Source organism: Schistocerca gregaria, chromosome 4, assembly GCF_023897955.1.
Source record: "Schistocerca gregaria isolate iqSchGreg1 chromosome 4, iqSchGreg1.2, whole genome shotgun sequence".
In the NCBI taxonomy this organism is placed as follows: Eukaryota; Metazoa; Arthropoda; class Insecta; order Orthoptera; family Acrididae; genus Schistocerca; species Schistocerca gregaria.
The window spans coordinates 360,244,983-360,266,289 of record NC_064923.1 but is presented as its reverse complement, the minus strand read 5'-3'; the positions used below and the strand labels follow the sequence as shown (position 1 = coordinate 360,266,289).

The 21,307-nt window shown below is 43.0% G+C and overlaps 1 protein-coding gene across 2 annotated transcripts in view; it reads left to right on the top strand.

Moving 5' to 3' along the window:
• Positions 1-12,168: 12,168 nt before the first annotated feature.
• LOC126365928 (nocturnin) overlaps positions 12,169-21,307 on the top strand; it is a 392,287-nt gene continuing 383,148 nt past the window's right edge. The window contains exons 1-2 of one of the 2 annotated variants that reach the window (XM_050008687.1): positions 12,169-12,409; positions 12,545-12,882. The gene's annotated coding sequence lies outside the window, so the exon portion shown is untranslated. Of the gene's footprint in view, positions 12,410-12,544; positions 12,883-21,307 lie in introns of those variants that run through there. The other variant, XM_050008692.1, reaches the window with a different exon arrangement.

Below are 21,307 nucleotides of genomic sequence, written 5' to 3'. Positions count from 1 at the left end.
TTGATGATCATTCCTACCTATGTAGGTTGGGCTCAACAAAATATTTTCGCATTCCGAAGAGAAAGTTGGTGACTGAAATTTCGTAAAAAGGTCTCGCCGCGACGAAAAACGTCTATGCTGTAATGACTTCCATCCCAACTCGTGTATCATATCTACCACACTCTCTCCCCTATAAAGTGATAATACAAAACGAGCTGCCCTTTTTTGCACCATTTCGATGTCCTCCGTCAATCCCACCTGGTAAGGATCCCACACCGCGCAGCAATATTCTAACTGAGGACGAACGAGTGTAGTGTAAGCTGTCTCTTTAGTGACTTGTTGCATCTTCTAAGTGTCCTGCCAATGAAATGCAACCTTTGGCTCGCCTTCCCGACAATATTATCTATGTGGTCCTTCCAACTGAAGTTGTTCGTAATTTAAACACCCAGGTACTTAGTTGAATTGACAGCCTTGAGAATTGTACTATTTATCGAGTAATCGAATTCCAACGGATTTCTTTTGGAACTCATGTGGATCATCTCACACTTTTCGTTATTTAGCGTCAACTGCCACCTGACACACCATACAGCAATCTTTTCTAAATCACTTTGCAGTTGATACTGGTCTTCGGATGACCTTACTAGACGGTAAATTACAGCATCATCTGCGAACAATCTAAGAGAACTGCTCAGATTGTCACCCAGATCATTTATATAGATCAGGAACAGCAGAGGTCCCAGGACGCTTCCCTGGGGAACACCTGATACCACTTCAGTTTTACTCGATGATTTGCCGTCTATGACTACGAACTGCGACCTTTCTGACAGGAAATCACGAATCCAGTCGCACAACTGAGACGATACACCATAGCTCCGCAGCTTGATTAGAAGTCGCTTGTGAGGAACGGCGTCAAAAGCTTTCCGGAAATCTAGAAATACGGAATCAACTTGAGATCCCCTGTCGATAGCGGCCATTACTTCGTGCGAATAAAGAGCTAGCTGCGTTGCACAAGAGCGATGTTTTCTGAAGCCATGCTGATTACGTGTCAATAGATCGTTCCCTTCGAGGTGATTCATAATGTTTGAATACAGTATATGCTCCAAAACCCTACTGCAAACCGACGTCAATGATATAGGTCTGTAGTTAAATGGATTACTCCTACTACCCTTCTTGAACACTGGTGCGACCTGCGCAATTTTCCAATCTGTAGGTACAGATCTATCGGTGAGCGAGCGGTTGTATATGAGTGCTAAGTAGGGAGCTATAGTATCAGCGTAATCTGAAAGTCTTGAACTAAAGTAATCCTACATGGTCTCAATTTCATCTTTTTGTGAATGCCTTGTAGGCTTGTTCTTGCTATTCCATACTCGTTGGAGTTTCAGTCGGTGACTAAACAAAACGTTGGCCGACAACATTAAGATTCTCTTCTGTATTAACAAACTTTGTGAATTGAAGGTGCCGGCCGCTGTGGAAGAGCGGTTCTAGGCGCTTAAGTCCGGAACCGCTACGGTCGCAGATTCCTGCGAGGGCTTGTATGTGTGTGATGTCCTTAGGTTAGTTAGGTTTACGTAGTTCTAAGTCTAGGGAACTGATGACCTTCGATGTTGAAGTCCCATAGTGCTTAGAGCCATTTGAACCATTTGAATTGGAGTGGGGGGGGGGGGGGGGAGGAGAGAAATGAAAGTAAAGGGAAGCAAGTAATGTAATAAACTCCTTCAGTACATTCTGCCGAACCAGCAGCGATGAGTGAAAATGTGTTCCGAACCGGGACTTGAACCTGAGAGCTCCTGCATACTAAGGCAGTTACTTCAGCCTCTGCGTCCCCAGGACACAGTGCTTATCGCAAACGCGCGGACTGTCTCGGCACGCTCCATGGTCGACTTACATTTCCACTTAGCTTCGTAACCTATCTTCCGTCCCTATTCATGTCCTCCATGCTAATTTTAGGCTGGAGGCTGAACTTAAATGTGCATCCGCACTGAAGATGGTGCGTTCATTGCCCATCAAGGCCAATCAATGGTACGAAGGCATGCTGCGAAAGTCCGTGTGGCGCAGTGGTTAATGCAACTGCATGCTAGGCAGGAGATCCTGGGTTCGAGCTCCAATCCAGCACACACTTTCACTCGTCGCTGCTGGTTCAGCATGAAGTTCCGATGCAGCTGACATTACTAGTTTCTTCCCTTTCCTTTCCTTTCCTTCCTACCACTCCACCTTCAGTTTGCATAGTATGTATCACAGCTGCGGATTCCGAGTGGCCAGCCGCTGTGACCGAGCGGTTCTAGGCGCTTCTGTCGGGAAACGCGTTGCTGCTACGGTCTGCTGTCTGTTGTTTCGGGCATGTCGTAGTTAACTTTCTGTACACTTTTTCTCAGATAACAACAAAAAACACCTCAAACTGCTAGTATCAACTGACAAATGGGTACTACGCACCAGTCAGGTTCACAACCGCTAAGCTAATCAAAACGAAGTCTAAGGATAACAAGTGACAAAAGATGTCCGTTCTTTCTTTAGTTATATTTAACCTTAATTCTGAGGTATAGCACTATTCCAGATACGGGATACCCCTTCCGTCACGTCTAATGGATGTGATAGAGCTATTGTACTTCATATCGAGAGCTGCCATTGCCTCTGTGCACTGTTGTCTGATATCGGCAACAGAATATAATAAGATTTGACCCTAAAATATATCTAAAACGCCCAAAGAAATCTCACTAAACGACTTTCGTACTGTTGATAAGAGTAAGAATTTCGTTAACATCTAAAAATATTTCTCAAGGAAGACAGCTGTACTCGTTGGTCATGGGTAGTGGGGAAGAGCAGTGGCAAGCACGTAGGTGAAAAGACTAGGGAACATACTCCATGAAAAAGGGCATTTCATAACACGAGGTATACTCTCATCGAGTTATAGCCATCCTTTAACAAGCAGAAGTCACCTTAATATTATGGTTCCTTACGGGGGTTGATTTCTTAACAAATTCTACGGACATTATTCTTCAGCACTGGTCGCGCGATGGGAAAGATGGGACTTGGTTGCTCTTACGTACGCATCCAAAACACAGGCACTCGGTACAGCAGTGGAAAAATAAATGTAAATGTCGTGTGACTAGGGCCTCCCACCAGGTAAACCGTTGGCTGGGCGCAAGTCTTTCGCGATCTGACGCCACTTCGGCGACTTGCGCGCCGACGGTGATGAAATGATGACAACACAACACCCAGTCCCTGAGCGGAGCTAACCTTCGACCCAGCCGGGAATCGAACCCAGGCCCTTAGGATTGACTTTCTGTCGCGCTGACCACTCAGCTACCGGGGGCGGACAGCAGTAGAAAACATTAGCAGGTAGGTTCATAAATAATTTCTACGAAATACGAAAATACGAATGGCTGGCGTCAAACCTGGCTTGTGACTATTCATTCTGCGCACGAGAATCTGTACAGCACAATGAAGAAATTCAATCTGGGGTTGACTAATGAAAAAACAAGTCGTTCTTCCAAAAACTAGGTTGGTTGGCCAACAAAATACACCGAGACGAGATTGAGTTTCAATACTTCCTTGACGATTAAATTACTGTGCGGATTAATCACACTAAGAAACGAAACAGCTGACTGGATTCTCAACCAAAATGTTTTACCCAAAGTGCGCTCGAGAGTAGCACTTCAGGATGTGACTTAACGCCCCCAAAAATTTTTAGAACATTACAGACGCTGAACTTTGGTGCAACCTCCTTGAGCGATCCGCAGCGCCAAAGGCATAGCTTCAATGACTGGATACTTAAAATGCCAGCGCCCGTTGCTCAACCTCCTATTTACCGAACAAAAATTCGACAGCAGTTCGGTGTAAAATTCCACAATTCCCTCGTTGGTCTGACTGACTAATCGCATGACGCACTTTTAATAATAACGAGACAAACTGTTGTATCCAATCTGGTCACGTCACAAGTCAACTTCGAAAGCTAAAAATTCACCCTTCTACAACGAGCATTAAGAAAACTATACCGATTCTACAGTACTCAAAACAATTAAGGGGCGCCGCGCGGGGTAGCCGTGCGATCAAGTGCGAATTGCCACGGTTCGCGCGGCTCCCCCAGTCGGAGATTTGATTCCCCCCTGGGGCAGGGGTGTGTGTGTTGTCCTTAGGTTAAATTAGTTTAAGTTACATTAAGTAGTGCGTAAGCCTAGGGATCGATGACCTCAGCAGTTTGGTCCCATAGTCCTTACCGCAAATTTTCAATTTCCAACTAAGGGGTCACTTGTTCGAAACCGTTCGACGTGAAAATTTGAAATTTGGCTCAAAGTGCCTACAGCCTACCTCTGTATTGCTACAAAAGCATGATGCCCTGGGAAGTCCTCCTCAGGCTCGGCGGCGCTCCAAACGGCTCCAGCATGCGATATAGGCCAGAGATCAGGAGTTCACACGAGGTGTAAGGTGGGTTAATGATGTCACACTGGCACCAAATTGCAACCCAATTCTGCCCAACGCCATCTTGGACGAGTCATATGAGAAGAAGGTCGTCACACATCCTCTCCTTTTGACGCCTCTGCGATGTAGGTCAGACCCGCGACGCCCGGCGTTGAAATCACGTGGTTTACTTATGGGTGGCAGAGGAAAATACACAAAGCTTGTTAGCGCAGTGGTTAGCACACTAGACTAACATTAGGGAACACGACGGTTCAAAGCAGCATTCGCCCATCCGTGATTTCCTTAAAATCACTCAAGGCAAATGTCGAAATTGTTCTTTAGAAAGGGCACGACGTGCTTCTCCATCCTTTCTTAAGCCGAACTTGTGCTCCATCTCTAATGATCCTGTTGTAGACGAAACGTTAAACACTAATATGCTCCTCCTCCTCCTCCAGCGGAAGACAATTACAGATTTCGAAAAAGTAACCCTTTAATTGTGTTGCCCAGAAAACTATCGCACATGCAGTCTCAAGTAACCACACATTCATACACCACAGAGCTAACCGTGATTAGGTTATGGGTAAAGGGTAACACTGAATGCCGATACATCTACATCTACATATATACTCCGCTAGCTACCAAGCGGTGTGTGGCGGAGGGCACAATTCTCGCCAAAGTCATATTTCCCATCCTCTGTTCCACTCGCGGATCGCGCGAGGAAAAAACGACTGTCTGAACCCCTCAGTACGGGCTCTTATTTCCCTTATCTTTGAATCGTGATCATTGCGCGATTTGAAAGTTGATGGTAATAGTAAATGCTCTACATCCTCGGTAAAGATCTGATTTCGGAATTTAGTGAGTAGCCTCTTCTGTTTAGCTCGCCGTCTATCTGCAAGTGCGTCCCACTTCAAACTTTTCTATGAGATTTGTAACGTTCTCGCGATGGATAAATGTACCAGTAACGAATCTTGCCGCTCTTTTTTGGACCTTCTCAATCTCTGGAATCAGACCCAACTGGATATGGGTCCCATATAGACGAACAATACTCCAAGACTGGACGAACTAACGTATTGTAAGCTATTTCCTTTGTTGAAGGATTGCATCGCTTCAGGAGTCTACCAATAAACCGCAATCTAGAGCTCGCCTTACCGGTTACTTGCGTCATCTGATCATTCTGTTTGAGATCATTTCGAATAGTCACACCCAGATACTTGACGGACGTTACCACTTCCAAAGACTGGGCATTTATTTTGTACTCGTGCATTAATAGGGATTTTCGCATTGTTATACGCAGTAGGTTACACTTACAAATATCCAGAGATAACTGCCAGTCATTACACCACGCATTTATTTTCTGCAAATCCTCATTGATTTGTTCACAACTTTCATGTGATACTAATTTATTGTAGACTACAGCATCTTCGGCAAACAGTCTCAGACCGCTGTCAATACCATCAACCAGATGGTTTATGTAAATCGTAAAAACCAGAGGAACTATTACGCTGCCCTGGGGCACACCGAAATTTACTCTTGTTTCTGTTGAAGTCACACCGTTCAGGACGACATACTGCTCCTTGTCTGTTAGAAAACTTTCTATCCAACGGCATATGTCATCGGATAGACCGTAAGCTCGCACTTTTTGGAGCAAGCGACAGTGCGGAACTGAGTCGAACGCGTATCGAAAGTCGAGAAATATGGCATCAACCTGGGAGCCGGTATGTAGAGTCTGTTGTATACCATGCTTAAAGAGGGCCAGTTGTGTCTCACATGACCGCTGTTTCCTAAAACCGACCTGGTTTCTGCAGATGAGCTTCTCACAGTCTAGAAAGGTCATTATGTCTGAACACAAAATATGTTCGATGATTCTACAATAAACCGATGTCAGTGAAATTGGCCTGTAATTACGTGCAGTCGATTTTCTACCCTTTTTATAGATTGCTATGACCTGGGCCATCTTCCAGTCCTGTGTGACTTTCCGCCTTTTCCAATGATCTCTGATAGATGACGGATAAGAATGGTGCTATATTTGTAGCAAAGTCAACATAAAACCTTACAGGGATACCGTCTGGGCCAAATGCCTTCCTGGCGTCTAAGGGTCTTAACTTTTTAAAATCCCAGAGACACTAAACACTATGTCAGCCATCCTTTCGTTTGTTCGATAATTGAAAGGGGAATGGTGCTGCAGTCCTCTATAGTAAACGAGTTTTTGAAAGCTAGGTTTAGAATTTCAGCCTTCTGTTTATCATCATCAGTAACATTACCCGTACTGTCAGCCAGAGAAGGTACTGAATTATTTGTAGCGTTCATAGATTTAACGTACGACCAAAATTTTTTGGGTTATTTTTAGAATCTGCAGATAAAATATTGCTTCCAAATTCGTTAAAAGAATCTCTCATTGTTCTTCTGACAGCTGCTTTCATTTCATATAATTTCTGTTTCTCAGCGGGGCACTGACTACGTTTAAACATCTACATCTACATCTACATCCTTACTCCGCAAGCCACCTGACGGTGTGTGGCGGAGGGAACGACTGTGCAAAATTCTCTGCTCTCTCAGCAACTTCCTAATATGTTTGTTGTACCAAGGTGGTTCCTTTCCCTCCCCTATACTTTTGCTAGGCACATACTTCTCTAGTACATGGTGGACAATACCTTTAAATTCCGACCAAAGATGCTCAATATCTTTGTGTCCCGCTGTGAATGCATGGTAAAAGGAAATAAAATCAGTCAAGTTGTTTCCCCATACAATCCTTTACCCAGCCATGGTTACACGATAACTAAGTAACAAATGGTTCAAATGGCTCTCAGCACTATAGGATTCAACTTCTGAGGTCATCAGTCCCCTAGAACTTAGAACTACTTAAGCCTAACTAACCTAAGGACATGACACACATCCATGCCCGAGGCAGGATTCGAACCTGCGATCGTAGCGGTCTCGCGGTTCCAGATTCTAGCACCTAGAACCGCACGGCACTAAGTAACAAAAACTCAGTCTTCTGGACTAAGTGGAGCCAAGTTTACCATTAGAAATAACAGTTTCATATAAGAAGGCTTAGACAGATGCCTCTCAAACTGATTTATGGGCCACCCAGTATTACAATGAAAAACATTTAGAAATAACTACCCCTATTCGCATGATTTGGCACATGAGTAGCGAAATTTTTTCAAGTCAGACAAGAGTCCAGTGTGGGTGACCCTCGTTAGTACTTGTACAGATTCAGATAAGAGTGAAGGGTGTCTACTAGAAGTGGCGAAGTGATCATCGCCGGCCGCTGTGGTCGAGCGGTTCTAGGCGCTTCAGTTCGGAACCACGCGGCTGCTACGGGCGCAGGTTCGAATCCTGCCTCGGGCACGGATGTGTTTGATGTCCTTAGGTTAGTTAGGTTTAAGTAGTTCTAAGTCTAGGGGACAGATGACCTGAGATATTAAGTCCCATAGTGCTTAGGGCTATTTGAACCATTTGAAGGGAACATCAAGTGAAATACTATGAAAATAAAAGGACATAAAAATCAATGGTCTGAAAGAGTTGAATCTGATGCTTTCTTTCATGACTAACACAACCAGGAGTCACCCAAAAAGCTTGGTGCCTGGCTGCATATGAGAAGAAAGAAAGGCAGTTCTCTATTCAACTACCTATAAGACATTTGCTGTTGTATTCTTAGTCTCAGGAGGGAAACCAGCCTCGCACGACCACAGACAGAGATTTGGCCTCCAGCATAATCAAAATCACATCTCTCAGATCAGAACGATATACAAATGTCTAGGCTGAAAGGTCTCGTTTCGTTGTGGAATACATATAAAATTCTTCTCAGTTTTCATGAACTTATAAATTATCAAATAATTTAACTATAAAAGGTGGTAATTCTCGATTTGTTGGCAAAAAAGTAATGGTACTTATGTGTCAAATGCCTGGTTTTTTTGTATGTCTAAACGTTACGCATGAACACGAATAGACGACTGTGGGAAACTGGCTACAAATCATTCAGGTAACTCGTTATGGTTAATAGTAGCGGGATATCGAAAGTTTGCGACGCTGTAAGGTCAAGAAAGTATTTGGAGAAATACCTACATGATCTTACGGCAGTAGACGATCTTGGTTTTACATAGAAAATGGAAAATACACTTTTATTCGGTGTACTGTCTTCGAAGTCAGTGTACTTCATCCTACGCTTTTCTGCTGAGTGGATTTCATGCCGGAAGTGCGATTCCGAAAAGTCTGAAAAATGTCCATCTGCGGCTAGCATAACGTCATCATCCTGCTCAAAACGTTTCCCAGCTGCAAATTTGATTGGATCTGCGAAAAATTGGAAGTGAGAGGGCTTAAATCTCTTAAATATGGGGGTGGTTGTTGTTATGGTCTTCAGTTCTGAGACTGGTTTGATGCAGCTCTCCATGCTACTCTATCCCGTGCAAGCTTCTTCATCTCCCAGTACCTACTGCAACCTACATCCTTTTGAATCTGCTTAGTGTAGTCATCTCTTGGTCTCCCTCTACGATTTTTACCCTCCACGCTGCCCTCCAATACGAAATTGTTGATTCCTTGATGCCTCAGAGCATTTCCTCCAACCGATCCCTTCTTCTGGTCAAGTTGTGCCACAAACTTCTCTTCTCCTCAATCCGATTCAATACTTCCTCATTAGTTATGTGATCTACCCATCTATCTTCAGCATTCTTCTGCAGCACCACATTTCGAAAACTTCTATTCTCTTCTTGTCCAAACTATTTATCGTCCATGATTCACTTCCATACGTGGCTACACTCCATACAAATACTTTCAGAAATGACTTCCTGACACTTAAATCTATACTCGAGGTTAACAAATTTCTCTTCTTCAGAAACGCTTTCCTTGCCATTGCAAGTCTACATTTTATATCCTCTCTACTTCGACCGTCATCAATTATTTTGCTCCCCAAACAGCAAAACTCCTTTACTACTTTAAATGTCTCACTTCCTAATCTAATTCCCTCAGCATCACCCGACTTAATTCGACTACATTCTATTATCCTCGTTTTGCTTTTGTTGATGATCATCTTAAATCCTCCTTTCAAGACACTATCCATTCCGTTCAACTGCTCTTCCAAGTCCTTTGCTGTCTCTGACAGAATTACAATGTCATCGGCGAACCTCAAAGTTTTTATTTCTTCTCCATGGACTTTAATACCCACTCCGAATTTTTCTTTTGTTTCCTTCACTGCTTGCTCAATATACAGATTGAATAACATCGGGGATAGGCTACAACCCTGTCTCACTCCCTTCCCAACCACTGCTTCCCTTTCATGCCCCTCGACTCTTATAACTGCCATGTGGTTTCTGTACAAATTGTAAATAGCCTTTCGCTCCCTGTATTTTACCCGTGCCATCTTTAGAATTTGAAAGAGAGTATTCCAATTGACATTGTCGAACGCTTTCTCTATGTCTACAAATGCTAGCGACGCAGGTTTGCCTTTCCTTAATCTGTTTTCTAAGATAAGTCGTAAGGTCAGTATTGCCTCACGTGTTCCAACATTCGTACGGAATCCAAACTGATGTTCCCCGAGGTCGGCTTCTACCAGTTTTTCCATTCGTCTGTAAAGAATTAACTGATAGTTCGGTAATTTTTACATCTGTCATCACCTGCTTTCTTTGGGATTGGAATTATTATGTTCTTCTTGAAGTCTGAGGGTATTTCACCTGTATCATACATCTTGCTCACCAGATGGTAGAGTTTTGTCAGGACTGGCTCTCCCAAGGCCGTCAGTAGTTCCAATGGAATGTTGTCTACTCCGGGGGCCTTGTTTCGACTCAGGTCTTTCAGTGCTCTGTCAAACTCTTCACGCAGTATCGTATCTCCCATTTCATCTTCATCTACATCGTCTTCCATTTCCATAATATTGTCCTCAAGTACATCGCCCTTGTATAGACCCTCTATATACTCCTTCCACTTTTCTGCTTTCCCTTCTTTGCTTACAACTGGTTTTCCATCTGAACTCCTGATATTCATAAAAGTGGCTCTCTTTTTGCCAAAGGCGTCTTTAATTTTCTTGTAGCCAGTATCTATCTTGTCCCTAGTGAGATAAACCTCTACATCCTTACATTTGTCCTCTAGCCATCCCTGCTTAGCCATTTTCCACTTCCTGTCGATCTCATTTTTGAGACATTTGTGTTACTTTTTGCTTGCTTCATTTATTGCATTTCTTATATTTTCTCTTTTCATCAATGAAATTCAATATTTCTTCTGGTAACCAAGGATTTCTACTAGCCCCCGTCTTTTTACCTACTTGATCCTCTGCTGCCTTCACTACTTCATCCCTCAGAGCTACCCATTCCTCTTCTTCCGTATTTGTTTCCCTCATTCCTGTCAATTGTTCCTGTATGCTCCCCTTGATACTCTGTACAACGGTTGGTTTAGTCAGTTTATGTAGGTCCCATGTCCTTAAATTACCAGCTTTTTGTAGTTTCTTCAGTTCTAATCTACAGTTCATAACCAGTAGATTGCGGTCAGAGTCCACATCTGCCCTTGGAAATGTCTTACAATTTAAAACCTGGTTCCTAAATCTCTGTCTTACCATTATATAATCTATTTGATACCTTCTAGTATCTCCAGGATTCTTCCATGTATACACCCTTCTTTTATGATTCTTGAATCAAGTGTTAGCTATGATTAAGTTGTGCTCTGTGCAAAATTCTGCCAGATGGCTTCCTCTTTCATTTCTTACCTCCTTACCTGCAGTCCATTTTCACCTACTATGTTTCCTTCTCTCCTTTTTCCTACTCTCGGATTCCAGTCACCCATGACTATTGAATTTTCGTCTCCCTTCACTACCTGAATAATTTCTTTTATCTCGTCATACATTTCATCAATTTCTTCATCATCTGCAGAACTAGTTGGCGTATAAACGTGTACTACTGTAGTAGGCATGGGCTTCGTGTCTATCTTGGTCACAATAAGGTGTTCACTATGTTGATGGCAGTAGCTTACCCTCATTCATGTTTTTTTATTCATTATTAAACCTACTCCTACATTACCCCTATTTTATTCTGTATTTATAACCCTGTATTCACCTGACCAGAAGTCTTGATCCTCCTGCCACCGAACTTCACTAATTCCCACTATATCTAACTCTAACCTATCCATTTCCCTTTTTAAATTTTCTAACCTACCTGCCCGATTAAGGGATCTGACATTCCACACTCCGACTCGTAGGCCGCCAGTTTTCTTTCTCCTGATAACGACGTCCTCCTGAGCAGTCCCCTCCCGGAGACCTGAATGGGGGACTATTTTACCTCCGGAATATTTTGAAACGTCCCCTTTGAACAATTTATACAAGACTGTGCTTAAACTGACACACAATATTTTTAAGCGCAACGCAATCTGACTTTCAAAAATTCCTACGAAAGAATGGCCCTGACTAACAATAACCTATACGTTTCACAAATCACTTACCTCACAAAAATCTTCGTTACTCAAGCTACTGCAATACAGCGAGCGCCACTACTGCCAGCTAAATAAAAGATTCAAACTACTGAAGGCACTAACTACTGATAGGCATAGTTAGCAAATGAAAGATTTTAATAGAGAACAAAGAATGTATTTACCTCACTAGTCATATATATATAGCAGTTCATGACACCAATTCTTACAAATTTCAATTTTACCCAAGAGGACACCGTCATTATTTAACCATACAGTTAAGCTGCATGCCCCCCCCCCCCCCCCCGCCCCACCATGAACCATGGACCTTGCCGTTGGTGGGGAGGTTTGCGTGCCTCAGCGATACAGATGGTCATACCGTAGGTGCCACCACAACGGATGGGTATCTGTTGAGAGGCCAGACAAACGTGTGGTTCCTGAAGAGGGGCAGCAGCCTTTTCAGTAGTTGCAGGGGCAACAGTCTGGATGATTAACTGATCTGGCCTTGTAACAATAACCAAAACGGCCTTTCTGTGCTGGTACTGTGTACGGCTGAAAGCAAGGGGAAACTACAGCCGTAATTTGTCCCGGGGGCATGCAGCGTTACTGTATGGTTCCGCCACTTAACATTTGCAAACCTACGTTTGTATGACATTTTTTCTTTAGTTTTACTTGTAGAATAACATATTAAAATATTTGCATATCTCCGTGAATTACCCAGTTTATCGATCTCTCTCTCCCTCTCACTAGCTCTGTTTTTCAACTTGTTGCTCTTCTACAGATTTTCGAAACTGCAACTTTAAATATGGACCGGCGCACTTAACGCATGCATCGGAGTCAAAGAGGGCGCATAAAGAGACGACCAAGACTGAGAGTCCCAAGTCCGCGGCCCGCGGCTTTTATCGCCGGTCGCGTGTCTGTCGCGCGGCGGCAGCAGTAGCGGCGGCAGCGGCTGTTGCTCCGCGCATGTGCGCCGCCGCTCCGGACCGCAGGATCCCCCCCGCCGGCCGAGCCCGCACTGTGCGACCAGCCGCGTGTCTGAGTGTTCTTTCCGCCGGCCACACGACTACTCTGTTCACATCGCGCGTCCGTGTACCACCTGACTCTCGAGCTGCCATGGTGAGTACCTGAGTACCTCTTAAATGCTGCGCGCGCTGACGCACGCTGCACTGGTCGCTCGGAAGTGGTGGTCGTGTAGGGACCAGCGACAATCGTTCGCGATGTAATCTACACCTGTACCGCGCAAAACGCTGCGAAGTGTATGGAGTTAGTACTTGGCTTGCTTGCCGCTCCCATCGTGAATGGAGTGCAGGAAGAACAACTATTTAAATGTTTCCGTAGACGCTGTAATCTGTAATAATCTTGAATGAGATTTTCACTCTGCAGCGGAGTGTGCACTGATATGAAAGTTCCTCGCAGATTAAAACTGTGTGCCGGACCGAGACTCGACCTCGGGACCTTTATCGAGTCTCGGTCCGGCACACAGTTGTTTTAATCTGCCAGGAAGTTTCAGTAATAATCTGGTCTTCGTGCTCCCTGCGGTAACAATGAATAAGGCATCTTGTCTTCGTGCTCCCTGCGGTAACAATGAATAAGGCATTTACGGATTGTAGTACATTCCTAAATTCCTCGCGTGGTACTGTCATCTTGAAAGTTTTTAAGTGGTCTTTCGCAGGGCGGTACGCGTCTACTTTTAAGTGTCTGTCAGTCCTTCTTTTTAAGTGTCTTGTGATGTTCTCTCGTAGGTCTAACAAACTTGTCAATAATGCCTCGCCGTAGTATAAAAAAAACACGTCAACGTTTCGATCTATTTTCAAATGTCATCTTCGGGGCTTCTATATTTGCACAATCGTTTCGACACATCGACGATGACCATTGAAATTAGATACGGTCTTAAAGCAGAATAAGAGACACTGTTTCAACTTATTCTCAGTAGTACTTAACGAAACGTCAAAATGTGTTCGTTATTAATAAAGACCCGAAGAGAACCGTTAAAAGCTGGTCGAAACATCATCCTATATTCTACTTTTGCTTTACACCGCGCCGTAACACCCAAAAAGATTTTTACCTATTTTTTTATGAAAACATAAGCTATTTATGCTAAACAGTAATGTCCTTCACTTTGACGTGTGACGGTACATTTTGATTCGTATTTGTCGTCCAGTCAACAGCGCTGGAGTACAACTGTCTCACCTGCAGAAAAAAGTGAGAAGGAATTCGCCCGTTATTTACTCATAGAATCGTCTTAGAGTTTATTACAGAAGCATTGGCACAATTTGTAAGTCAGAAATCTTATGTCTTAGAGTCTGTTGACTTACTTGTTTGCAAGCCGCGTTCAGCTGAGGCGCACTGAGGAACCACGTGGTGAAGACCGTTTCTACTGACACTGGGCTCTGCTAAATTCGCCATATTATTGCTCTTTAATTCTGGTAACGGATTCCTTACTTTTATGCTAGTGACTCTTTGTATATTCCCATCAGCCAATAAGTTTTCAAATACTTTTCATTAGTCTACACCAAACATATGTTCTATTAACAGCAGGTAGGGATGGCCGAGCGGTTTCTAGGAGCTTCAGTCTGGAACCATGCGACCGCTACGGTCACAGGTTCGAATCCTGCCTCGGGCATGGATGTGTGTGATGTCCTTAGGTTAGTTAGGTTTAAGTAGTTCTAAGTTCTAGGGGAATGATGTCCACAGCAGTTAAGTCCCGTAGTGCTCAGAGCCACTTGAACCATTTTTTTGGTTAGTCCCATAGTGCTCAGAGCCATTTGAGCCATTCTGTCAACAAGATTTACTCTAGACGTGCGACAGCTATCTCATTTAAACAAAGAAATCCTGCTTGGACAAGACATTAACGAGTTAAACTTGCATCTAGTATTTCACCGTCACAGTCTTCCAAGGTAAATGTGCAACAGTGTAAAGGACACATGTGACAACCGTCACCAGCCTAAACCGCTTTTCGGAAATATGCTTGCAACGTTCTAAATCCAGAAAGATAATTTCTTAATGGCGAAATGCAGTTGTTATTAAAAAGAGATACGTTTTCGAGAGGCCTGTTTACGGTGTGTTGAGCATACGGCTGTTCATAATGCATCGTAAAGTCTATTTGGCATATTCAGTGCATAGCATGCGTTATTCCAGGAGAATTACTTCTGCCGAAAACTTCGTCTGCATGACTACATGCTTATTATCTGTCTAGCGTGTGATTTCATTTCGGCTACTGATAAACCTTGATTCCTTCGACCGTGGAGCCGATCTTTCGTTATCTTCTTTATGGCCCCAGCTGCGCAATCATTAAACACCCTTGAAGTTTGTATTGTCTTCAGATTTTTTCCTGCCCACCTAAAAACTCTCACGGAAGTCATAAATTTGCAGTTAGCGCGCTATACGTATCACTCTGTACTTTAACGAACCAGCAGATAATCAGGACGATCTGTAAGGAAAGTGAATAGGAAGTTAGCGTCGTATCACTGCGATAACGTATTATCGGCGCTTGTTTCGGTCCAGCCAATTGGGGCTTGGACCACAAAGATTATTTCGGAAGGAGGAGTTGAGGGGGAGGGGCGGAGGAAATAGTGGCGAAGGGGAGGGGAGTGACTCGTGGTTAACTATCGTAACAGTCCCTAGTCCTTCAAAATTGTTCAAATGGCTCTAAGCACCATGGGACTTAACATCTGAGATCATCAGTCCCCTAGACTTAGAACTACTTAAACGTAACTAAGGACAGCACACACATCCATGCCCGAGGCAGGATTCGAACCTGCGACCTTAGCTGCAACGCGGTTCCGGACTGAAACGCCTAGAACCTCTCGGTCACAGCGGCCGGACTCCTAGTCCTTGGTGTACATGAAGATCAAATGGCTCGGATTGAATAAACGGATCATGTATACTTTTGAAACAAAACGCGAATTTAATTTTAACCCGCCTTGGCTGGAACTACGATAGGTGCCAATCACTGAATTTTATGACGTGCCCTTCTGCGGTGTGTGCAAGGGAAAAAAGACGCGAGGTGAAAGGGCCAGTGGCCGTGTCGGCGCGCCGCGCTCGAAACCTCGCAGCTGGCAACCAGCTGTTGGCACGTGAGCGGCGCGTGCCAGCCGAAAAGCCTCCTACCTGCCGCCGCACGCAACACAACTTCTTTGTTCCTCGCCCCAGTAACAGGATGTCACCGCACGGCCTTCGGCAAAGACGCATCCTGCAAGTCAAACAGTGCTTACTAGAAGAGAGTGGCTTTCTTTAGTGCAGTCTGCAAAAAAGATATAGTACTGTGCGGCAGTGTTATACAAATACAAGATATCCCAGAAATCTCTCCCTGATTACAAACATGCGTAAGGCAGAAAATTTGGAACATAGACACATATCTTGTATCTTGCAGTTTTGTGTACGCACGCACACACACACACACACACACAATATAATTAATAAATTTCGACGTGTGCTCCTTCCGTTGGTCGAAGGATATCCAGATACACACCAAATCAATCCATTTGTCGACCATTTCGCGAGTGATAGATGTTATGATGTCAGTAATTCTGCTCTGTAATCATGCAGTATCATTCATTGGTGTTTGGTAAACCTAGTCCGTAACATAACACGAAAGGAAGAGATCCAGAGGTTTTAATGTCCAGTGATCGCACAGGCCAGTTGAACGGACCGCCACACCCGATCCCTCTTCCCGGAGATGTTGTATCCAACCATTTTGTTGGAAAGTTAAGTCCGGAATGCAATTTTGTCATGTGGTGACATGGTTGGACACCGTGGCTGTTATTTGAAGACAAATGTCGATGGTGTTGAGGCAGCAACCAGCCACAAATTTATTTTCAGTTTCTTTATTGAAAGGGTACCATTACCTGTTTCGAATCACTGCGATTCATCTTCAGACGGTTCATGCTTTCATTACAACGTTTTTTTTTTTTTACAGATTAATTGTCCGAAAATATAAATAACACATAATTACAAGCACGCTACACAGATGGTTGCGTTATAGATTTTCATTCGCTGTGACTTATGTGAAATGTCTGTTTGGAGTGATTGTTTGAATTACATTCGTCCAACAGATGTGAATACGTCCCATTGCATTCTTATCGTTGCAAAGTATAAATAATAATAGTAATAATGGAGAAAATCTATAACAAAATACAGACAAAAACCACAGATCCACTTCACAGCATCCACACAACAGGCATTTCAAGCCATATCAGTGTGCCACAGAAGCCAAACCTAAATATGCTACTCTTCCATGCATAGGCCCACTATCATACCAAATAGCTAACTTACTTAAATAGAATCACAATCAGCTTTTCCACAAATATTAAATTATAACAAAAAGTAGGCCGAGCGGTTCTAGGCGCTACAGTCTGGAACCGCGCGACCGCTACGGTCGCAGGTTCGAATCCTGCCTCGGGCATGGCTGTGTGTGATGTCCTTAGGTTAGTTAGGTTTAAGTAGTTCTAAGTTCTAGGGGACTGATGGCCTTAGAAGTTAAGTCCCATAGTGCTCAGAGTCATTTGAACAACAAAAAGTAATCCATCATGTAAATACCTCCAAGGGTCCCTACGGTAAATCAGAAATATACAAACTCAAGTGCGATACATGCCCAAAATTCTACATTGGACAGACAGGCAAAAGTTTTGAAGTTAGATACAAAGGAAGCATTGATGCTTTAAGGCTTGGTAACTTGAACAAATCTGCATTTGCAGTTCGTATTGCTGAAGAGAACCATTCAGTGAGAAACATTGAGAACAACTTAAAAATTTTAAATCTAGTAGAAAAAGGACCCATTGTGAATATACTACAAGAAATTGAAATACACACAAACACTAACAGCACCACAGACTATATCCTTAATGAACAAGCCGAGTTAGCTAACACCCATTTCCAGAAAAATTTCCAAAAATTATTTTCCACCCTCCAAAAGCAAATAATATTCCTACGCCTATCTGCAGATAAAGTAGCAAATTTATATGTTACTACAATTCTCATGATGCTAAATGTAAATAAATAATATTCTATCTTATTATACAGTACTCAAAAAATGGATTAATTTTGTAATTAATGTAACTGTATTTGCTCTAAACCTCACAAAATCAATGTCTCTCTATACCAGTGTAAAAAGAGTTTCAGTTGCATAAGTGAATTTATGATCTTTTTCCAAAGATCTACATGACGTTACGATACATCATAGCATCTATGTCACTCATGTTTGTAAGCACTTTGTATTGTATCAAAACATGTGCTGTGAGCTAGAAATCTTTTCCGTAACAAACCTAAAGTGTTCAGCGAGAACAATTTACGTGTGCAACGATAAGATGCAATGGGAATGTATTCACATCTCTTGGACGAATGTAATGAAAACTAACACTCCAAACAGACACATCATGTAAGTCACATCCAATGAAAATCTATAACGCATCCATCTGTGTGGCGTGCTTATAATTATGTATTATTTGTATTTTAGGACCATTAATCTGTAAAAAAAGTTGTAAAGAAAGCATGAACCGTATGAAGATGAATCATAAGAATTCGAAACCGGTAACGGTACCCTTTGAATAAAGGAACTGAAAATAAATTTGTGGCTGGTTGCTGACTCAACATCATCAACGTAAGTCCGGAATGTCTTGAATCCGTGGCACAACACATAACTGCAACATATCAAGGTAGCTATTGGCTGTGATTATCGTTTCACTGTGATTATCGTTTCACTGGTCCTATGATTTTATTATGCATAAAACTGCACCACACGTTCAGTTTCCGGCAGTCTCTGTCGGTCTTAAACACAACTTGGTGAGTCTCAAAGCACCAGATACTATCATTCTGTCGGCTAACAACACCAGTCAAATGAAATGTGGTTTCGTCTGTGAAAAAGGCATGTTTCAGGTAGTCATTGTCTTCCTCAACCTCAGTCAGTATGGCAACAGTGAAGTCAAACGAGGACTGTATTCCGTTGGTTGCAGGGAGTCCACGATCTGGACTTGGTGTGCTAGGAAAGAAGTTGTTTGTGTACGATGCCGTGGACTGATGTCTTCGGAATCTGCAACCCACCTGAGAGTCGGTGGACTGACTTCGTGGCACTTCTCACGAAGACGTCGCTCACTGTCTGAATTGTTTGCGCACTAGTCCAGATCTGCCTGTTCTAGGGAGATCACAGACGCTCCCTGTTTCCTAAACTAAGCACGCCACAGCTTGATGCTTATAACATCTGGTGGCTGTCTGTGGTATACCGACTAGAATTTTCTCTGGACTGTTTTTGGTCACTGTATCTCGTGATACCAGAGGACACATTGCACTCTCCTCTGGTTTGAGCACGTGGTGATTGCAAATTGTGTCAGATTCCGCTGTTGCTACGTCGCTGTGCCCTGTATCAAATAAAATAACAATAAGTATGCATGTACACAAAAACTTGAATATGTCACATGCTACTCAAGATAAAAAGTATTTGTCTATGTGTCATATTTTTGCGTTGCAAATGTTCGTAATGGGGGAAAGACTACTGGGACACCCGGTATTGCTGGAAACACGATGTTCTTTGACTTCTGTAATAAAATCACTGGACAGCTTCATTGGGAACGACTTGATTGCAATCTCTCCTACAATTATATCGATTTCGTTGCACCCATATCCCCATATCTTCCAACTCACTACCAGTACCTCTGAGCCGCAAAATGTGTGGCAAATGGCCACTGTCAAGCTTAAAAGATTAGGAGCCACAGACGAATATCTTTACTAATAGAGTGTTAGCACCAGCGCTGTTTTGGCATTTTATCGTACTACTTCTGTGTGATGGCTACCTACGTACAGGGTCCCCAAACTATGTACACACTCCTCGAAACTAAAGGTTTTGGCGCCGTATATACTGAAATATAACTTAAGACGGTACATAGTGGTACGTACTCGAAATGACCACCTTCGATTGCAGTGCGTTGTCGACAAAGGCTTAGAACATAGCGACATACTAATTGTATTTTTTCTAACAGAACAGCGACGCGGTCTTGCTCTATAACTGTATTACATCATCCAGAATTGCAATACGAAAGTCTAAAGGTGAGCAAGCCGAATTCTCCACAGCACTTCCTCTTCATACTATCTATATCGAAGGGAATATGTGATTGAGAAACTCCATCACACCAAATAGAAAGCGAGGTAGTGCCCCATCCCGTTGAATGAAATGATCTTCATTGTAAAATACGCCATTAAGACCTGGAGTTAGTATGTACAACAAACGTTTTTAGGTAATAATCACCTGCAACCCTCGCTTCAGAGAAGCACGGTCCTGCTAATCCTCAAGACGATAAATCTCACCAGGCTGATTCTCCAGGTAGATTAACGTTCCTTCCTTTAGTTATGTTTGGATTTTCGTTAGTGCAATACACGCAGTTATGGTGGCTAATTATTTCGTTAAGTTTAAAGGTCACTTTATCCGAGCAAAGAATTTGATCTTGGAAACGTTCATCTTCTTCATGCATATCGATGAACTGCTTAGAAAATTCAAATTCTCCTACCGTGATCATTCTCGTTCAGAACGTGAGGAAGTGTGGAATACAAGGCTTCCAGCCGTAAGTCAGCAAAATTCTGTGAACACTCTTTCTGCCGATCCCAGTCACGTGAGAGCACTGCCTCATAAACTTCCTCGAGTATTTTGTGTACGCCTTAATCACTCCATTAACATTCCCGTTATTTATCGAACATTTCTTTCTTGTGCTATATTCCTTCTCCACATCATGCGGCATTCCATCGACTTCACACATATCTCGAGTTCCAAATTCAGCTCTCCAACGACGCCTAACCGTATTCATATTCTCTCTTCCCAGCAACACTTCGGCATGCAGGTTCCTTTTTCAAACGATAACGTCATGTTTATTTCCAACCCTGCAACAAAAGGAAGCGTTGCCAAGCTTTTCCCTGCTTTTTGAAATATTACCCACAAAAGAATTCTTCGTATTTGCCTTAATTCAAGAGAAATCTACCTTCAATGGGTGTATGCATTATTGTGGGACACCCTGATACCTGTAGGTGAAGTATAAACATCTTGAACGATGCTAAACTCAAGTTATTAACAACAAATTCAGGGGAATTGTAATGTCATATTTCCTTAATAGGGAATAACGTTAGCGTGTACGAAGTCAGTTCAAAATGGTTGAAATGGCTCTAAGCACTATGGCACTTAACATCTGAAGTCATCGATCCCCTAGACTTACAACTACTTAAACCTAACTAACCTAAGGACATCACACACATCGATGCCCGCGGCAGGATTCGAACCTGCGACCGTAGCAGCAGCGCGGTTCCGGACTTAAGCGCCTCTGAACGAAGTCAATATTTTCACATCGAAGGCAGTGAGCAGTAAGAAAGTTGGCTATCTGAAAAACAGCTGTTCTCCCTAGTTTTCACATTAAATCTTAACTACCTGTCAAAATATCGTGAAAGCAATGCTTTTCCCAAAAAAGGAACTTCCCATAGCGGACAATTACTCGAACTCAGCAGCAGCCGTCTCAGATCTTTCTGTATTGCCTGGACGGTGGCTATAGTGGAAAGTTTTTAACACATC